The following is a 15,694-nucleotide window of genomic DNA, read 5'->3' as shown; positions in this document are numbered from 1 at the left end:
GAGTCAGGATTGAAAAAAAAATTGAGCCTCCCTTGACTCAGGGGCCTAATATTTTATGCACAGTTGGAAAAAGTGCTGACTTCCCTTTACCATTAGTTGTCTTTATCTCAGAAAACGGTAAGCTGGGATATTTTGGTTTTCTCAGGCTGTCCAATGCTTATCTCGTTGCCTGCCCTCTGGGGCCATTCATTTCCTCCAGAACTTCTTTCACCATCAATCACTCCATTTTCTTGAATCTTCAGTTGGTCTTTCTCTGACCTTGGCTCTTTCCATGCAATTCAGCACCACTATAAAATATTTCCTCCTCTACTTTCAAACCATGTTCATTAAATTCTGTTATCATGATATGTCCTGTGTTTACAAAAATATCCCTGCAAAAAGGAAGTCTCAAATAAACACGAGAATAAATAATTTAACAGATTACATTGAATAAAGTTTATAAATCACCTCTAATTGATCAGAGTATGTCAGATGTACCTTCTCAGAGATGTCTATTTTAAACATTTTAGCTAAAATAGCTGACCCCATCCCTTACTCTAGCCCTGACTCTGTTTTACTTTTTTTTTTTTTAAGTAATCTCTACACCTAATATGGGGATCAAACTCATGACCCTGAGATCACGAGTTGCACGCTCTACTGACTGAACCAGCCAGGTGCCCTTTTGTATTTTTCTTACTGGTTCTTATCTCTATGTGAATTAATATGCAGCACTATCAGTTTATTGTCTATCACCCAGCTAAAGTGTAAAATCCCCTAGGACAAGAGGTTGCCTGTTGGTTAATAGAGCTCTCCTCATATGTCATTTTTTAAATGTTTATTTATTTTTGAGAGAGAGACATAGTATGAGCAGGGGAAGAGCAGAGAAAGAGGAAATCCAAAGCAGGCTCCAGGCTCTGAGCCATCAGCACGGAGCCTGACATGGGGCTTGAACCCACAAACCATGAGATCATGACTTGAGCCAAAGTCAGAGGCTCAACAGACTGAGCCACCCAGGCGCCCCAATACAGCACCCCTCATATGGAGAACAGTGCCTAACAGTCAGTATATACTTTTTGAGGGGTTGAATAAATAACAAGTACTTGTGGAGCTTCAGATGGGGGATACTTTGAGAAAACCAAGTTAAAAAACCAAATTATCAAAATTTCAAATTGGATCATTTTCATAAGATTTCATCTAGTTAATGTGTTCAATATAGGCAGACATATTTAATGCTAGTTATATTAACTGAACATTTATGATGTATTCCAGGCACTGCACTAAGCATTGTGCATTCATCTTCCCAATCAGTTTTCGTAACATTGTAGGAAGTCACTGTTGTTCTGCAAGTGAACAGTGCAAAGTGTCTTTATTACTGTGTTATTCTAAAGAGAGAAGAATCTGCAGAGCAGTAAATCCAATAGGAGATAACCAAATTAACCCTTAAAAATAGCAATTTTTCAATTGTATTATGTAAATAGAGCCAGGTCTGAACCAGACAAGTCTTGGAAATATGTGTCATATGAGTAATATGTGACTCACCAGAAAAGGAATAAGCATATTCCTGTGAAACAGTCACACGAATATAAAACTGTAAAAGCATAATCAGGACTGGAAACAGGAGCCTCGCTTTCTCTGGGTGAATAACATTTTCTGCAGGAAGCGTAGGCCCAGCTGACTGGAGGTACAGGCTGCATCTGAATGGGGCAGGGCCCACTCAGCTCAAGCCCATGATAGGTGGTTCTTCTAGACCGTCAGGGAGCCATGCTATAAGTGCATCTTCCAATATTTCAAGAAAGGATGTGAATCCAATTTTGAGTTAACTCTCCATTTTTTTTTATGTTGATGACTAATTTAAAAATTGGAAATACATGATGAAGGACTGATCTGAAAGGAAAACACTTGCATGCCCCATTTATGAGGGGCACATAAAAAAGCTACATGATTCTAACTTTAACAGTAAAGCACTTCTGCTCACTTTGACTTCTGATCCCATACAATTATAGAAGCATAGAGGACATGATGATATGATTCACTTATTAATGGCAACTTTACTGAATGCAGAATTTTTCAGTTTATAAAGCGTATTATCCATTCTATTCTTGTTTTCTTGCATGGCCTGGCACTGTAGAAGTTAGTAGAGGTTGGGAGTAGGTGTAGAAGAATTTCAAACAGTCACAGCCACTGAGGCCAGAGGAAGAGGGGAGACAAGACATTGGCGCAAGAAATCTTTAAATAATATCTAAGGAGTTCTTTGATAAACAGAATGGACTCTCTATTCAGCATTGTTTTTATTAATATTTCCTAGGATATTACCTTGTTTTTATTTAAATCTGTCATGAAAGCGTTTGTATATTACAGTATTTTAAAATCTGATGTTTCACTAGGGTGTGCAAATAAAACATACAAGCAGATTGCTTGTTTGACCCAATAAATCTGAGGACCTTCCAAGAACCCAAAAATTCTGGCACTGAACCCAGGCTGGAGTCCACTGAGATTGCCGTAATTCTAATATATATTGATGAAAATGTAAAAGCAGTTTCCAGAATCCCTGTGATTTTTGCCAAAATCACTGTTAGAAATGAGTCATTTGTAAAAACACTAGTAATGAAAATGGACATGAAGGAAGTTGTCTAATCTCTCCACCTGTCACTGTGGAAAGAATGGTGCAATTTAATTTGGAGACTTAGTTTCACTGGTTTAAATTTGTTCTACAGAATTTGGGAAAGTTCTAAAATAAAAATAATATGCTGTTGCCTCCCCCTAGCTTCCTTTCTAAGCTGAGCAATCCACAGCAGTTTTACTGAGCTAGGCGTGAGCTGGCCCCATTTACCAAACATTCTCTCCCTAACTAGCATGGTAAAGATTTATTTTAGGTTTTTCTAGCAAAATTTCACCAATGGATAAATGAGCCAGAAGGTGATATTTCAGAATATTGCAACGGTTATACTTCAGGACTGTTGGAAACCTCCCCAGCTTTCACTCTACATGCTAGGGGAGGTGAATTCTGATGGAAAAGTNGGAAAAAAAAAAAAAAAAAAAAAAAAAAAAAAAAAGGCTTTCAATTTTCTAATTTGTACAATACAGCACAATACATAAGATTTTCGGAGACTGAGGGCTCCCTCAGGATCAGAAACTTGGCAAAATGAAGGACCCAGCCACAGCCCCTGAGGAACTCCAGGAAAACTCAAGAATTCTCTTAATGAGGTGAGCAGTGAGAACACATTTATGAATAGTTGGATTCTTCTAAGTTGTCATTAAGGCAAGTTCTGGGCACCCTGGTACTTTATCCAGTGAAAACTGTTAACTATGGGGAATGAGAAACAGAACAAGGAGAGTTATGTAAATTTATGAGTCCTTAACAGACTAGATGTCTTCATAAAAAAGTAGTGGCAGTGGGTGTCATGGTTCAGTGAGCCTACTACCTGGGTTTAAAATGTGCTCTGCTCCTTCCTACTTCTTAACTTTGAGCAGGTTACCCACCCTTAATACTTGCACTCTTGCTCATCCATACAGAAGAGTATTGAACTGGTGTTAATACAAATGATTATCAACTCCTTCAAAATACTACCAGATTGTATAGTAAATTCCGGCTTTTCGAAAAAAAAAAAAAGGCACTATATGTAGGCTGTTATAATAGTTATACATTTGTAGAGGAGTGTTTATAGTTTCCAAGGTGTTGTGAACTAGTCACCAGTGCCTGAGACAGGAGGCCCTCTTACAGGTGTTACAATTCTTCTTTAATAAACAAAGAAAACTATCCTTAGAGAAATTAACAACCTTTCGCCAAATCAGGAGGCTGAACTGGATCTGAGTGGACTAGGTCTTTTCATTTCTAATATCTGCATATTAACATAGTTTCCCATTATTACAATGGAAACAAAACAACTCAACAAATGCCAGTTTGGGGAAAAACAATTGGATGGCGATGTAGAATTTATTATAATGAAATATGTCTTCCATTCTATTCCCATTATTTAGTATATTATTATATATTTTGCTTAAGCCTCCAGCTCTCTCTAACATGCATTCCTTTATTGATTTGACAAATACATAACAATCACTTACTAGGTGTCAGGCATTGTGCTCAGTGCTGGGCTATACAGTGAATGGAGCCTTGCTTCCAAGGAACTTACATTCTTGAGGGATATTCCACTTACAGTGGCAAAGTCTTTGGAGACAGCTTTTCTCTTGCTATGGAGAAATCTTTCTCTACTGGACCACAAAAAGCTATGATCATCAGATTTAATAGATATTTAGTATAGTGAGCAGCCCAAGAGTTCTACCTCTCATAAATCATGCCTATGCATTACTGATGATGATTAATCATAACCTACATATGCTTCTATATTCTCTTCCCACATCATTCCAACTCCCTTTACCAGTCTGGATTTGTGTTTCTCGACCTGGTGCGATAGAGGAATTTCTAGAGAAAATGGACTTGATTTTCCTTCAGCCTTTGATGCTTCTTGTGCATATTGATTATGTCTACCTCCTCAAGGTTCTCCTTCCTATTCCTTCAAGTGAATTTCTCTCCACTTCAGCCACTTTCCTTTGTAGGATAGCAACGGAGTTAGGCTTTGTGCATACATTGATGGTAATGGCTCTACTACCACCTACGATTTCGGTTTGGAGTGGCCTGGAACCATTTGTGTGATATTTTCTCAATTCTGCCCCTCATTTCACCCACATTGGATATGTATGGGCAGAGAAAGACAAGGCTGGATAAAGAACAGAAGCTAGCACTGCAGCCCTCCATGGGCTTGTATTCAAAATTTGCTCTTGGCACAGCACTGGAGAGCCTCAGTGATTACAGAGATCTGAGGGTAACAGATAGGATGTGGCAAAACCTACAGAGATGGTGTTCCTGTCTGTTCTGGGGAGGGCACTGTGAGTCGAGAGAAAAGGTTTATTTGTTAAGACACTGTGAAATACCACTGAACAGGGTGTACTCTGTGGGACACAATCCCTCCCCATCCCATTGGAGGAGTGGTTTTGTGTGACGGTCATTCAGAATCTCTAATGGGTATGTGTAGAGTGACAAAAATCCTCCCAGCATGTGCCTCTGCAATGCCCCCAGGTTTATTATAATAAGCTAGTTGATAATACACACGCTTCTGATTACAGGGGTATTATTTTGAACATTAAATGTGGAAAGCATTTAAAAATAGAGAAAGCCTTATACAAACATAAGAATAATGCTGTGCAAAAGCAGAGCTTATATCTTGAGAGCTACTATAGTCTGGGACATATGATAGGTAATCATATAAACCAACCAGAGAAGGATATTTCACACTTACTCAGGACTTCCTCTGTGTCAGCTACTCTGCTCAGTGTTCTGCATGTATTAGCCCACTTAATCCTCACAATGATCTCATTAGATTGGCACCGCTATTTTGCAAGTGCAGTAGCTGACATTACAGAGGTCACATAGTGTTGCCCATGATTGTGCCCTGGTGAGCTACAGAGCTGGGACTGAAATGAGCAGGCTGACTTCAGAGCCCAGGACCCTAACCTCTATGCCACCCTGCCTCCTCAGTTGCCCCTTGTTGATCATCAGGCTCATGATGCCAGTTCATTTCCTAACCCTGAGAGTAATGTTACTTATTCAAAGTGGTCCTGGAAATTGCAAATTTATTCTCAAAATACCTACGAGAATAGCTGTGTAGAGCTGAACACATACAACTGTTGGGGTAGTAGAGGTAGGAAGAGGCAGACTTCCTTATGAAAAATTATTCACTAGAATTTCTCTCCACCTTTGTAACATAGCATCCTACTGTGGTAAGCTCCTATACTGTAAACCACAGGTATCTAAAGTCCCCAGGGGGCTTTTTTCTAATTGTACAAATATTGAAATAACAAAAAGTTTGGTTTGGTAAACAGCTACATGTATAATCTTGAAGGAGTCTAGGTAGTGGCCTTTCATACTTTCACCCCCAAAGCCTTTTCTCATTAGCCATTTGTTTACATCTATGCAACCCATTAAGCAAATAGTTTTTGAAGGTTGACTATGTTTCCAGGCTCTCTTCTAGGCACTGAAGGGACAACAGCAAATGAAATGAATGGACATTTCTTTTCCTTGTGCAAGTACATTTAATTGTATGGAGACAAACAATTTTAAAATGTTGACCATTATACTATGCCAGAGAGTAAAATCCTGTGGACAAAAAAATAAGGGATGAATTCTGAAGGTAGATCTGCTGACTAGCTGGGTATGAGGTGTGAGAGGAAGACACGTGTCTAGGTTTTTGACCAGTAACCAGAAGAATTACTTACTTACTGAGGAAGACAAGACCACGAGAGGAGAGGGTAAAGGCCTCGGGTAAAGATCTTGGGTGTGGTTTGGGACATGTTGGAGGTGAGATACCTATTTGGTATCTGCCTTTAGTTTGGGTTTCCCCACAAGCAGACCCTGAGACAAGTATTTTGAGTGCAAGTATTATATTTGGGAGATAATCCCAGGAAACACTGGGAATTGGAGAAATGTAGGGAATTGGAAAAATGTGACAAATATAGGAAGGGCCCTATGTAGATTGTACTACCATGCTAGTTGATGCCAAAGATAAACAGAGCTGAGCCTTTATTATTTTTTTTTAATTTCTGAGAGAGAGAGAGAGAGAGCAGGGGAGGGTCAGAGAGAGAGGGAGATACAGAATCTGAAGCAGGCTACAGGCTCTCAGCTAGCTGTCAGCACAGAGCCTGATGCAGGGCTTGAACCCATAAACCATGAGATCATGACCTGAGCCGAAGTCGAACGCTTAACTGACTGAGCCACCCGGCGCCCCATAAACGGAGCTGAGTCTCTGAAGAGCCCTGGGAAACAGAACATACCTCTATGCAGGGGCAAGAGGTCCCTAAGGTGAGGGAACTGGAGCATTTATCTATCAGCCTCCATTAGTCACTGGCTGAAGGGCACCCCAACAAAGGGTTGACTCAGCTTCATACATGGGCCTCATACAGACGCTCACAGATGAGAAAGTCTTCTGGCAAAATCACAGATGTTTGCAATTAGAAGTCAGGCCAAAATGCACAGTTCTGAGAAAATATGGAGGGGGCGACAACATACAAATGGAGATTTGGAGTAGGCTATTGGATATATATGCCTGGATTTTCAGGGAGAGGTCCCAATGGAAATACAAATTTGGGAGCTATCAATATAATGACAGTTTTTTTTAAGCCATGAGATTGGATGGGATGACCAACGAAGAAAGGTAAATGGAAAAGGGCTGCATTTAAGGACTGAGCTCGGAGGTTTGCCAACACTTGCAAGTTGGAGAGAGGAGGATTGGCCAAGAGAATGAGAAAAGGTAGTTAACAAGGTAGGTTGAAAATCAGCAGAGAGGTGTCCTAACTGAAGACAGTGTCTCAAAGGCAGTGCTGCTCAAGCATTGAGGGAGATAGATGCCTGGCTGGAGAGGGAAAGAAGAGGAGGCTTGTGGAACAGCTCTTTAGGAGAGCTTGGTGGTGAGGGAGGACAGAGAAATGAGACAGAAGCTGGAAGAAGACAGGGACAAAAAGTGTTTATGAAAGGAGAAATTGCACATGGGAATGCTAATTGGAAGTACCCACAAAGGAGAGGAAAACTAACAGAAAGAGAAGGGAGAAATGATGGATTGAGGACCTAGAGCTGGCAAGAAAAGGATCTAGCACACATGTCAAGAGTATGGCCTTAGTTAGGAGTATGGATGGACACTTAGGGGCAGAAGAGAAGACAATGTAGCAGCAGTAGATGAGTAGACGTGGTGGTAGAGACTCCCGAGTATGGTCATAAACGGACAGTGTTCATCTGGTCCTCCAGCTTAGAATCCCACTCCATGTAAGCTCTGAAATCCTCAGTCTCCAGAAGGAAATGTCTCTTTCCTGATGATAATGTTGCCCAATTCCCTCTTTGCATGTCTCTGTTTCCCAGTGGCAACACTGCCTTATGGGGCTGTCATTGAGTCAGTGAACTTTTGAGCTGGAAGGGCCCTAAGCAAAGGGTGTCTTGCATCTCCCTCGCTTGTGCAGTGTATGCAATCACTCTATAGCACTGGCAATAAGTGGCCAGTCAGTTTCATTTAGAAATCTTCTGGAGTGAGGAACACAAATGCCCTTAAGTCTTATAAAAATTTTTTTCTTTTTTCTTTTTCCAGAGGTCTCATGTTGGCTTCCTACCCATATAATCCTTCCTATTCCCACAATTTCAGAATATTTTCCACACCACCAAACAATCCATCAACCATGATTACCTGACCATCAAAAGTGTAAGCTCAGTGAGAAGGAGGACTGTCTGTTGTGCTCACTGCTGGGTCCACAATTTTTAGAAGAGCACATAGGAAGTACTCCATAAATATTTGGTGAATACCAAAATGAGAGGCTTCCTGGTAACCTCTCAACAGAGGTAGGTATCTGCTATCCAGTAAACAACTCATACTCATATCCTCAGCTGCTTCCTAGCACCTTGATTTCCTCTTGGTTTAGCTTTTCATCCACTGTTACTGCCCACAGTGTTTCCCGCTTACTGAAGTAAAATAGTAAGCACTTGAACCAAGCCAGACCAACCAGACATTTTCTCCTTGACATATGAATCTTAAAAGACGGGACAATGAGTCTTAAGTATTGTTCAGCTTTATACATTCCAGAGGAAGCATCCAGGGAGACCATGTAAGACAAAGGTTTCTCTATTTCCTGATTCCTGGGCCCTGCTTCCTGTCCACCACACAAGCGTGGAATACCTGCCTATATCTGCTTTTCCTCTCTGTGCTTGTAAGAGGATATTATCTCCAAGGATTGTGGTGGAAATTATACATAATTTTCTGGCTGGAACACTTAAATGCCAGGATGAGGCCCTCCAGGGCTTTCTTTCCCTGCTGCAGTGAACCATAAGTATTGGTAAGATGGTTTGAAATAACTCTGAGGGATGGGTTTTCACACCTCCCATGCCTGACATGTAGCATGGACAATAGACTGGATTCTCTGTGGTTTTCCCAAGCCTGTTTTTCCAGTCTTCTCCTAGAAGAGGGCTCAGATATCTTCCAGTAAGTTATCAATTGCTTAAGAAAGCCAACGCCAGTGCCAGTGTGTTGCATTGTGAAAGCTTCCATGTATCATTTCAGTCAAGATCAAGGGTAAAGTTCTGAAAAATTTCTACCAGGACCCTGTACTTTATCTACCTAATTTTGTTTCCAGATCCTTCTCTATCCTGATGTGCAAATTGATTCTTGCATTCTGGCTCTCCCTCCATGTCTAAATATTTGGCCTTGAGAAAGTGGTTTTTTTCCTATCTGGTGTCTAATATCACACCCCTTTTCTCCTTTCAGTCACAGACAGGGATGCTCGGACGCTGTTCTACCATCACCACCTGTTTGTTATGTAAGAATCAGCCAAATCACTGAACCACCTCCCTCTCCCTGACCATCCTGCTGACACTGTTCAAGGGTTTATATGAACAGGTAGAGGTAGATGCCTTCATTGCCTTTACTCTCACATTAAAAAGTAAGTTTCATCAGGGCAGAGACAGAATGTATTTATTTTTATCTGAGCATAACAGTTTTCATACAAATATTCATGGAACGGGAGGGGGAAAGGGAGATTTAACTATGGGGTTAATGGAATGTGAGATGTCAGATCATGCCTTCGCTCACCTCTGTGCACATCCTTTAATAGATGTTCACGGGTGCCCATATTCAGTGCAGGCAATGGGTTTAGTAAATAAATATTTAGGGGGATTGTCCTCTCTTCTTTAGGAGTCCTAGGGAGGGGGCGAATAATTTTCTCTTAGGATAGCAAGCTCTATTTTTTGTTTGTTTTTCTAAGTGGTAGATATGATACATATTAGTATGTAAATTTAGAACAGCGGAAGGTTGGTATATGCTGCCTTATACAAAACCTTTTTTTTTTTTTTTGNTTACTCCCACATTCTACTAATCTTTTTTTTTTTCTCCACATAGTGAAGCAAAACAGTCCATAAGGACTACACAATCTTCTAGATCCAGAGTCCCTAATGGTCCCCTTTAAAGTTCCAGAAAAGAATAGGGGTAAGGACACAGGGAGAGCCTTGAGATTTCTTGGAAGGAAAAGAAAAGCTCAAAGGTGGTGCTGCCTTAATTCAGCGTCTCCTAGCTCTTCCAGGCCTCTTTCCTTTTGTTTGATGTCTTTTTAAATCTAAAGAGCATCATAGGATAAAGGCTAAAAGGTGACCTTGGCCCCACAGCTCTCTAATCTGGCTAATCGTCAAAATCACCTGGTCAAATTTTAAGACTATCAACTCTCCAGGACCACCTGGTGGGCACTCTGTTCTAGTGTGCCTAGTAAATGGTACTGTTAAGGCATCTCTCAGGAAAGCTGGATCTTCAGTCAGGTTTGCAAAGAACTACGTTAGAGTCCAATGATTTATTTTCAGGAAGGTGTGTGTACATTAAAGTGTGATGAATTTGGTTATTTTTAAAATACATTTAAACAATTAAGTCAAATCTTTGGTGAATCATCTCTTTAAAAACAATTCTTTCTAAAAAGCATGCAATAAAGGGAAATGAGAGGTATAGGCTTCCAATTATGGAATGAGTAAGTCAGAGGGATGAAAGGTACAGTATAGGGAATATAGTCAATGATAGTGTAACAGTATTGTACACTCCTGGTGAGCATAGCATAAGATAGAGTTGTCATGTGACTATGTCGGACACCTAAAATTAATGTAGTGCTGTGTGCTAACTATACATCAATTAAAAATAAACAAAAGGTGTATCATCATCATTAAATCTGTTTTATCTATTCAAATTTAGGCTAAATTTGTTTAAAGTAGATATTGCCAAGATAAGAAACTCAAGTCTGTTCAGCTGTGATACTTCCTGGAGACAATTGATGAAACAATGTAAGATTCATTAATACAATAAGAAAAGTCTCCATGACATTTTGAATCCCATAATATCTCTTCTGTAGCCTTAGGTAGGCTTATGAAATTAATTATAAAGCAGTATTAATTTTAGATCATGAGATAAAGATGGAGTTAAAAGTATTATTGCTAATGAAAGGATATTAAATGTGGGCAAAGATTTGTCAGTAAATGTTCATTGCAACATAACTCACAATAAGGAACAATAGAAGCAATGTCTAACAATAGTGGCTAAATAAAAGAACTATATCCCTGTGATGGAATATGTCGTCGGCGTTAAATTGGTTATTTCCAAAAATGAGAAGAATTACTTCCATAGGTTTTGTAAAAGTTAAAATGTCAACAGAGGAAAATCCCACTATAAATTTAAACCAGGCTCATAAAAAAAACCCTACAACAACAAAACCCAAAAAACCCAAACAAACAACAACAAAAAACAAAGTCACTGTTACTGACATACAGGGTCATTCATCAATCTTGCTTGTGATTCGAATCTGTTTTCTGCTGACCTCTCTTCCACTGTGAACCCACACACGTCACTCTTTTTGATAAACACATTAACCTGTCTTTTCAGAAGATTTAAAAAATAAAGTTCATATTCTAAATTAAAGTATACTGTTTTATCACAACTAGAAATCAACTAAAGCTCAAGGGTGACCTGATTTCATTCAGATATGAATATTAAACGCACCTTACTTCTTGCAGGGAAACCCTTTTAAAGATAGTGAATCAAAAAAAGGAGAAAGAAATGGGCTCATCTCCCCCTTCATCTCAGATAGGGTCACTACCTTCTTCCTTTGTAAACTACACATTCAGCCTCTTAATAACTCATTTGAACAATTCACAGCATCAGGAAATTTATCCATGTAGGTAACTCAATTTCTTTCTGTTGCAGCCTAAGCTCATTTTCTATTGTGCTAAGCTCAGCATAAATTGACATCAACTAGTTACCATTCCTTTCATGATTAAAACTAATTAAGACACTCCTCCATCTCTGCCATTATAAGCACATGCAAATGGCCCTGTTTCCTTAATGTTCTGCTCCTAAATTGAAAAAAGTGTAAAGAAGCAATTCAGGGCTTTATTCAGAATGACTAGGGATTTCCTATTGTAGACATATGCAGCTTAATTATGTGCAAAATACTTTAATACAATGTGGACAGAAAATGGCACAGTGCTTTTCCTTTAAAAATTTACCCTAAATACATATTCACTTAATTCAAGTATGAATCTTGCAAAGGCTGTGTCTGCAGATGTTGGCTCACCACTCCGATACGAGCATCCAGTGCATGGAGTACGTGTTCTCTCTTCCAACTTTTAGAATGATATTTACCAATTTTGCAGTCACCTCATAGTTGGCCCAGCGAAAGGGACACATGGAGGGGGAACAGAAGGGAAGGGCAAGGCCGCTTAAAGTGGCAACTGTCAGTATTGCCACATTTGCTTGGCAGTAGCTACCAAGAGGGGGAAAAAGGAACACAGGCAGACACCCAGGAAAGAACAAGATAAAAGCACGCTTTTTAAAATTCTAAGACATATCTAATAAGGCATCATTCTATTTTGATAATTGCCTTCTGCAACAACGAGTCTGAGGGCTGTTGGCTGCGTGCTGTCTCTGGGGTTTCTGAAAATGCCGTTTAATTTCGACCCTTCTGAGAATCAGTGCTTCAAGATAGTATCAGAGGAATCAGTGAACTGTGAAGAGTGATTACAACACAAAGAGAATGGATCTGTTGGGAGGATAAAGAGAAATAAGAATAAACCATACCATTCCAGTGTTGTAACTCTGAGCAAATTTTAGGCTTCTTTGGCAGGGTCTGTTTTAAAGTATGTACATACATATATACTCCTTTCAGGAGTTGAGGTATAAAACATTATAACTAGAGATTTTTAAAGGCTTTTTATTCTTTTAATTCTGATAAAGAACCCTAAAATGGGTCATGTGGATCTACATCTGCGGTCCCCAAATCTCCATAGGGTATATAAAGTAAATTTTCTCTTCTTTTCTACCAAACAAGACACAGATGTTTTGCTATTCTGAATCATAGATACTATTTAATTTCTAATTATGTTACTCTGTTCTTTATTTCCATCAGCTGTCCACTAATGATGTGTAATATATATTGTTTAGCTGTGTTTTGTTTCATTTCCTTAGCTCAGTGCTCCCTGGAATTTTGAAAAAGCAGAAATTAACACTAACCTAGAAAAGGTTATAAAGCAGATGATAGCAATTAGGTTAATTTCTCTTCGTATTCATAGCTCTTACACAATGTTTGCAGTCATGGAGATGTTGGATACCAATTATCCTGTATTTTGTCACCTAATAAAGATTTTTACCAACACTCAACACAATCTACATGGCTTCATAAATTTAGTTTGAGCACATTAATAATTTTTGTAAACTGTTTAACTTTAAAATGTATGATGGGGAAAAGATTTCCCTTGATTAAAAATGATCTATATAAGACAGCATCTCAAAGCCACTAGAATTCTCCTTTTCCCCTCTACTTCACAAAGTTATGTACTCACGTAGTTAAAGTTTTCATTCTTGGCAATCCTGTTTCCCCTGGCTTCCGTAAATACACACTAGCTAGCAGAGTTCAAAAAGTAAAGTGAGGTGGCCAGTTCACGCAGGTGGTGGAAACGGAAAGACTCTGACTCCTTCCTTGGCAAGTTCTCTAATGGGTCTGTAAGTTGCTGGTCCAGGGCCTCCCCGGCTCCAGGAGGTGCTAAGGAAAGTAATGACCTCGCCAAACTTTGCGCAAGTTCTTAATGTCACATAGTGGATTTCAGAAGTCTGCTGTGATCTAGTAAAATGCTTCTGGTTTAACTTAACTAGGGAAAATGAGAAACGCTTTATCTTAAAAATCAAAACAGGACCAAGGTCTGTCCCTTTCGACTGATAAAAATATGGACAAGTTAGCATTTTATGATGATAGAAATAATCATCTAAGGTTTTTTATTTATTAACACGGACTCCATGGGTCAAAGTCAGGATATTAATGACCCCCAAAAAGTATGTGTCTATTAGATATAGGTGTTTATCTAGGAGTAGAAAGTATCACTTTCATCAGATTTGGAGATCTGAAACAGTGGCCTTATATGGCTTTAAATTCTTACTGTTAATGTCACTTCCAAGGAGACACCTGGATATTTATTAAAGCTAAAGTTCTGGAGACTTCATGTCACCTTGAGGAAAGGGAACATTTGGAAAGGGATATGTGTATGTTTGTCTAAGGGTCGTTAAGGAAAAAGAACACATTCCAAGGCATAAGATATTTCCCAACTCAGCAGTAGGGGTCCCTGGACACCCAGGATCAGGCAGGTTTTGGGTATCAGGGGAAGTAAGGGCTACAAATATGAATCTTAAAGACAAACGTGTCTACTTTACATTCAGCCTCTAACCAATTGCAAAAAAGAAAACATTTGTTTTCTCAAAGGAATAATGCTATTGTAGGAATAGTACATACATATACACATAAACAATTTCTGCCTAGAAGGGGAATTTTTTGGTAGAAGTTCAAAAAATATACTGTGATAGCAGCACAAAAAAGGGAGTTTTTGTTTTCTCTTTTTTATTCTCATTATTTTTTTGTGTCAAGGTTTCTTTAAAGGAGTTTTTGTTTTTTCAAAGCATAATGCTAATGTGGGGTAAGCCCAAATGTATATATACACACACAAATTCTACAATTACATACATACATACTCTACAGAACAAATTGTTTCCTTATAGGGGAGGGCATATTTTTGGCAGCACTTAACTTGAAAGTTGTTCTCTTCCAGGTTCTAGCCCCTGCCAATTACAAAAGTCAGACTTGGACCATTTCTCTTTGGCACAGAGAATGAGGAAAGTCGGCCCATCTGAATTCCAGCCTTTACAAACAGCTATAGGATAGCAACTAACGCAGAGTCAAACTATATAAATGGAGACAATGAGGACAGTTCCTGGAACTTTGACTTTTGAGCAATTGTGGTTGGAGTGATCAGAAGTTTAATGAACCCAGAAGCCTTGATTCAGAAACTTACCAGCATGAAATAAACAGGTATAAGACATCATCTATATGATCATTACCATTTATTTCTTGAGGTAGTATTCTAAGTTTTGTATGAGTTTTCACCCATTCAACCCTTACAAAAATCTTACGCAGTAGGTTCTATTATTATCCCTAATTTACAGGTGGGGCAAATACAGCACAGAGAGGTTGAGACATTTGCCCCAAGCTGCACAGCTACCTCTTGGGGGCAGAGATATAATGTAAAAACTGAGAATATTTTAAATCTAATTGGGGGGGGGAAGAGGGCAACCTGGGGACAGAGCTATGAGAAAGTCACATGGAGCAGATTGGGAAGTAAGGCTGTTACCAGGGTGAGGTTGCCAAAAAGTGAGGTTAAGAAGGGAGGGAGAGGTACTGAGGAGGGGATCCTGGGATGACCCAGGCTTAATTTAGATTAGAAGAGAACTGGGCATATTGGCAGGGCACTGTGAAAGAACTTAGGAGGAAATTTTAAAATGTGAGCATGAGAGGGAACCCTTGAAAACCCAGAATCTCACTTTCTCATAATGTATCCGCTGAGTCAATAAATTACAGTAGCTGATAGTTCACAATGGAGAACATGAAGTATAAGACCAATATACAGTCCCACTAATGCATTGTCCTGAAGGAATATGTTTACTTCTGTGAGGACATAAACACACATATACATACAAGATGGTGCAATACCAAGGTGGGGACAGTTATCTCTGGTTTGGTGAGACCTGGGGACAACATTTTTATGTTCTTTTTGCTTATTTACATTTTCCAAGATTAACATAATTTAAGGGAAAAAAGTAACATTGAATTATTTAAA

General features: G+C 39.2%; 1 protein-coding gene and 1 long non-coding RNA gene across 3 annotated transcripts in view; one reads left to right on the top strand and one right to left on the bottom strand.

The window, feature by feature from the left end:
• Positions 1–15,694, bottom strand: part of ANK3 (ankyrin 3) — a 338,327-nt gene that overhangs the window by 266,313 nt on the left and 56,320 nt on the right. The gene's annotated exons all lie outside the window — the stretch shown is intronic.
• Positions 1–15,694, top strand: part of LOC144236503 (uncharacterized) — a 173,822-nt gene that overhangs the window by 157,741 nt on the left and 387 nt on the right. Inside the window, exon 3 of the long non-coding RNA XR_013336578.1 lies at positions 14,630–14,889. This is a non-coding gene — a long non-coding RNA (uncharacterized LOC144236503). The remainder of the gene's footprint in view (positions 1–14,629; positions 14,890–15,694) is intronic.

The sequence above is a fragment of the Crocuta crocuta genome, unplaced genomic scaffold, assembly GCF_008692635.1.
Source record: "Crocuta crocuta isolate KB4526 unplaced genomic scaffold, BGI_CrCroc_1.0 scaffold46, whole genome shotgun sequence".
NCBI classification, from domain to species: Eukaryota; Metazoa; Chordata; class Mammalia; order Carnivora; family Hyaenidae; genus Crocuta; species Crocuta crocuta.
This window is presented reverse-complemented; position numbering and strand designations above follow the sequence as displayed.